Below are 6,009 nucleotides of genomic sequence, written 5' to 3'. Positions count from 1 at the left end.
TTATGCAAGGAAAGGAAAAAGTTTGATCTTTATCAATGAAATAAACGATTTGTTTTGTACTTTAAAACTTGAGTTTCCAAAAGTTTTCTATTTTGTAGGTTAAGACTTTAACGCAAAACACACTTCTTGGAGTAATCCATTAAACAACGAAAGAGGCGTTGCTTTTAGTAAATGGATTGATAAGGTAGCTAGATAGGATTGATAAGGCAGATAGATTTTAAACTAAAATTATTTGACTCTTCAACCCCTTCTTACCCTAGGAAAAACTCTTTCTTAGACCTAATTCTAGCTGACGCGAGATTAGCATTTAACACTAAACCTACCGACATTTCATGTATACCTAATCCTACCATGAGCGGTCAAATGACCGCTTCAAAAAAACATATGTATTTTAGTAAAGTAGATAGTAAACAAAATATTTTTCAGATGCTACAATAAAAACTCGTTCCCCGCTTTTCGATGTTGTATGTTTTATTTACTTTTATGCATTTTCATCACATTTTTTACAAATTACAGCATTTTGTATTGCACATTTTCCACATACGTAGTTTTTACATTTTATACAAATTTTGTTTATTTCATTGACTTTATAATATCTTATTTGACAAGATCTCCGTTCAGAAGAAACAGTATTTGTATTTATTATTGTTTTTGATGAGCATTTCTTGCTTATCTATTTCTCTTTCTGAAATTCGGTCCCAACTTCTTCTGCCAATTGAAATAAAAACTCTTGCTTCGATATTTCCTCATCCGTCGTTTCTTTATATAAAGTCCAAGCATTTATCCCGGCTAAATCTAAGATATTGAAAAATACCTATAAAGGCCATCTTTGACATTTAGATTTTACACTATATTTTCTGGCCATTTGATCGGTTACATCTACACCGAATTTTGTGCTATTGTAAAATCTAATTGTCTCTGCTATACGGGTGTCATTTTTTTCAATTTTTACGGATTAATATATTGAATTAAGTATCAATACTTTTTTATAGGGTTTATTTTCTTTTATTTTTTTCCAAACAGTTCCGTCCATAGCAGTTTCAATTTCTTCCTCATTTTCACTTTCGGAACTAACTATAAATCTCTTTCTTTTTTGTCCTCTTCGTATATTCAAAATATTCTCTTCGTCCGTATCGCTGTCAAATAAGTCACAATAATTTTCTGCAGTATCATCATCAATATCGTAAACTTCTTGATCATCTTCCGAACAATCCTCGTTGATATTATTTATTTTGTCTAATAAATTGATATTCCTCTAATGTCTTGACATTTTGGGGGATGAATATACAAATGATAAAGTAAAAACTAAAATATAAAAATATAAATCAAACGGGGCAAAAACATCGAGACCAGAAATAAAAAAACAATTGTAAATCATACCACAAAATATTGTTGGCTCTGTTGACTTTGTCGAAACTATCACTTATACTACGTAGTAATTTTTATTATAATATAATTATAATTCTAATATACACTGAAATTTTGATGTTCTCTGTTTGTATCGCAAGACCTTACTGTCGAACAAAAAACGCTATGTTGTTTGTTCCAATAACAACGAAAACGCCATGCATTGATTCTAATCGCACATTTGTCTACAATGTGGACACATTGATTAAATTGTAGATTGTCTACAATTACATTGTAGACTCGTAAAACAATTTCAAGAATGCGATTATCGAAGAATATAGTCGTAAATAACATAAATTTTTTAAACGGTCAAATGACCGTTCGTGGTAGACTAGACATGGTATAATTTGTTTTCGGAAAATAAACAATAAAAAAAGTTGTAAATATTGAAAAAAAGGTTGTATGTATATTTTAGGAAAAGTCAATAAGCTACATGATGATAAAGTAACGTTGTATGCGAGAAATTTTAAATGAAATTTTAGAAACGGTCATTTGACCGCGCATGGTAGGTTTAGTGTTAAGCAGAACTTAGATGATAAATTGAGCACGGAAAAATTCCCAAGTGACCATGAAGCGATAATGGCCACCTTAAGCATCACTGATAGAAACCTCAGGGATTCATCATTTACTATTAATAACAATTTTTCTTTTTCTAAAATTAGGTTTACCAAGTTTGAGAAAATTCTCTCCAAATTAATTCCTGATGTCAATCCTGATTATAACTTGGATCTAAGTCTCGTTGAGGCCAAATTAGATCATATTAAAGACACCATACTGGATGCAATGAGGCTTTCCTCTCTAAAAAGAAAATCGTTTAATTCTACAGATAAATATCTCAAAAATTATGTAAGAAAGCTAGAGGTGAAAGAAAAATCTCTTATCAATAAATTAAGGAAGTTAAGAAAATGGAATTTCTACAGTGCAGCAAAAGAGCACCTAATTCACAATCTTACGAATATGATTGCAGCAATCAGGAGAAAATTAAAACTCCTTATAGAAAAGAATGTCGCGAATTATTGGCTTAATAGGGTTTCGTCAATTGACTCTCGAAAACCGGATAAAATGTTCTCAGAAATTAATAAATTATTTCGCAATAAAAGCAGACATAAAGTCGATGATTTTAAAGTCGCAGCCAACAGAGCTGATCTGATACTGGCAGCTGGAATCAACAACCAATCTTGTGTGACAGATGGCAATTGAATGAAAACAGTTCACGAAGACAAGGCCAAGGCTGACCTACTTGCAGCTCACTATGTGTCAGTTAACAATCAGAACGAACACATAAACAATGTTGTGTTCAGAAATTTTGTAAACAATAAGGTAAACTTACTATTAGAAGAAATATCAACTACTCATCCTAATACTATATGCACGTTCAGTCCAGTTAATAATGCTTTAAAGCCGAAACAACCCTCTTCGTGTGCCTTTTACTTCACTAACTTGGATCTAGTCAAACGAAAATTCAAGAAGCTCAACAGCAAAAAATTAGCAGGAAATGATCAATTACCAAACTTTATATTAAAAAAACTCCCGGTAAACATTATCCAGGCCTACACTATTTTGTTCAATAATCTTCTAAATAATGATATTTTTCCAGATTCTTGGAAATCTGCGAAAGTTATTTCAATTTTAAAGAAAGGTAAATCTGCAACAGACGTTAATAGTTATCGCCCGATAAGTATGCTTTTCAATATTGGAAAAATCTACGAAAAAGTAATAAATGATATAATTTTAAATATCTGTGCAACTAATAATATCATATCCGAAAATCAATTTGGATTTAAAAAACGCCACTCTACTTTGCATGCTATAAACAAACTGTCTTCTGATGTTAACTAGGCACTTAATGGGGGCAAGTGTGTGGGTGCTTGTCTGGTCGACCTGGAGAAAGCATTTGACACGGTATGGATCAATGGTCTTATAAATAAACTAAGAAAGAAAAACATCCCTCTGTTGGTGTTAAAATTATTAATCAGCATGATTAGTAACAGATCATTCCGAGTAATGATCGGAGACCAAGAATCGAGCAAATGCGTCATTAAAAATGGTTTACAACAGGGTACTATAAATTCTCCGGTGCTTTTTAATATCTACACTGATGATATTTTACAGTTATTTGGTCCCTACAAAACCGGATGCTCGATGATTGCATTTGCTGATGACTTAATAGTTTACAGAGCTGGAAAGGATCCGAGAAAAGTTCAAGCGGACTTGCAAAAAGCGATTAATAGTATTTTTTCTTATTACACTGCGTGGAAATTAAAAGTAAACATTGACAAGTGCGAAACAATACTTTTTAGACCGTCGACGCAAAAAGGTTCATGTATTATCAAAAATAACTACAAATCATTCCACATAAATGCAGACCCAGCTGCAAGCAAAAAGATCCCACATAAAAAAGCTGTCAAATACTTAGGGTTATATATAAACGAGAGATTTTTACTGAATGCTCACCCTCTACAGCAACTCCAAAAAGCTAAAACTGTGTTTACTTTATGCGCGGGACTCTTTCATTCGCGTGCATTATCGCCGAAAGCGAAAATTATCTGTTACCAAAGCCTCATAAGGCCTATCTTGACTTATAGCTGCGATACATGGTATAACGTTTGCTCTAGTATAATGGAGAAATTCCGAATTTTCGAGAGACGATGCCTAAGAGCTTGCTTAGGACTTTACAGATCGGCTAAATCAAATTACACCAAACATGTCAGCAATATAATTATTTATGAAAAAGCCAACATTAATAGAATTGAAAACTTAATTATTAAATTAATCAGAAATTATTTTGCTAATGTGGCATCTGTTTCTTCTAACAGTCTCATCTTTCCTATTCCTTATCCAGACGATAATTATATAAAGGTAGCATTAGGTAATGGATTTGTACCTCCGAAAGCCTTCCTTTATCTCGATAGATTGGGTATTGTTTAAAATAGAAAAGCAGTCCAACTGTTATACCATATTTTAAAGCGTGGAGCTAAAAAGGCGATAGCACATGATGCACACAACTATCTACATGAGTTTGCATTAGCGCTTCCTACGGAGCTCGGTTATCGATATAACGCGAGAGTTCCCAAGCGAGACATTCATGAGGTAAAAAAATTAAATTATTTGCACTACTAGTGGCTTGAAGAGGGAATCAATCTCCAGTAATACAAAAAAGACTAAGAAAGCTTTAGATAAGGCAATTTAACTCCTAGTTGTATAAGATACATTTTTATTCTCTAAATTATTCTAAGGTAGAAACCTTCCATTTTTTCCCCCTGTATATAGTAATTTCCTATTCTTCTTATCTTCCCTATCCCTTGTTCCATTATTCCCTTATTTTTCGCTCCTTATTAGATTAAGCGTAATTTTAAGTTTTTAAACAAGTTATGCGTGCTTCCTTTTTATTGCACTTTTTTGGATGCAATTCAAGTAAATGTGCAATTATTTAGCGTGAAGGCTTATGAAACACTCTAGTCAAAAGACTATGCCTAGCGTATGCTACAGGGATTCCTTTTTAAGTTTCCCCTTAGCGAAATAAAATAAGCGACTGGTATTTAGTTCCTAATTTAATTATTATATAAGTTAGGCGTTTTTAAAATTTTATTTCAAACTTTTGTTTATTTTTATAATTCTGTAAAATATACTGTAATTTATTATGCCAAAATAAACATATTAAAAAATCAAAAGCCTGGATAACTCAATTGGTTAAACAGCAGTCGCGCCCGGAAAGCGAAAGATCCGTGGTTTGAATCCCGCCGGGTTCCAGTTAGTGGGTGAGCGGTCCATTTTTTTCGCGAATTCCACACAGAAGGCTTAGCCAGGATAGAGGGTCTGTTTCGTAATATGTTTGACAGTCTTATTAACAACGCCACGAAAAAAAAATAATGTGTGCAGATCACACGTGTTGTTAGAAGTGAAACCTGTAAAAATCTAAGTTTCAAAAGAATGAGACGAATGGACAGTTTTAAGAGTAAGATAATTGTAGGATTTATTTATCATAATATTATTATTATATATAATAAAGGTCACCGGTATGGTCTCTGGGTGTAATAGCTGATAATGCACTTTTCACAATTCAAGCGATAAAAACGGAATACTGAATGCGATAGTTATAAATAGTCACCAAAATGGGTAGGATGTTTATCAAAGGAAATATAAATTCGTCAGAAATTAGGTAAAAATAAATAATCCTTTTTTTGAAACTCAGGTAAATGAATTTTTTTCTCTTACACTTTTCACACTTTCTGTGAATGTAAGATATCTTTATCTTAGGTTAGCATACACATGTATTTCTTTTTGTGTTGCAACTAATAACTGTAGATGCTGTTAAAGAAGGAAACAATTGTGGTCGTATTTTTTTCGTTTCATCGGGTTTTGAATTACAACGATTTTAAAATCTATTTCTATTTTCGTTGTTTTATTTTATATTATTAAAAATTTTTTTTTAAATTTATTTTCTATATTTTTTTTCTATATTTATAAGATAAGTTATATTATTTTATTCTTATTGGAAATATAAAGTAAATAAGGTTTATTTGTTTTTGTCACGTGTCATGTTTCTTCTATTTAAAAACTTTTCTATTTTACTAAAAAATTAATATAAATTTCCCAAATACG

At 31.8% G+C, this 6,009-nt stretch overlaps 1 pseudogene; it reads right to left on the bottom strand.

The window, feature by feature from the left end:
• Nucleotides 1-329: 329 nt before the first annotated feature.
• LOC149031871 (uncharacterized) lies at nt 330-1,406 on the bottom strand (annotated as a pseudogene).
• Between the last annotated feature and the right edge of the window lie 4,603 nt (nt 1,407-6,009).

This window comes from Polistes dominula, unplaced genomic scaffold (assembly GCF_049000335.1).
Source record: "Polistes dominula isolate Pdom_NZ unplaced genomic scaffold, Pdom_raw_medaka contig_83, whole genome shotgun sequence".
Taxonomy (NCBI): Eukaryota; Metazoa; Arthropoda; class Insecta; order Hymenoptera; family Vespidae; genus Polistes; species Polistes dominula.
The sequence above is the reverse complement of the archived record's forward strand: the minus strand, read 5'-3'. Positions and strand labels throughout refer to the sequence as shown.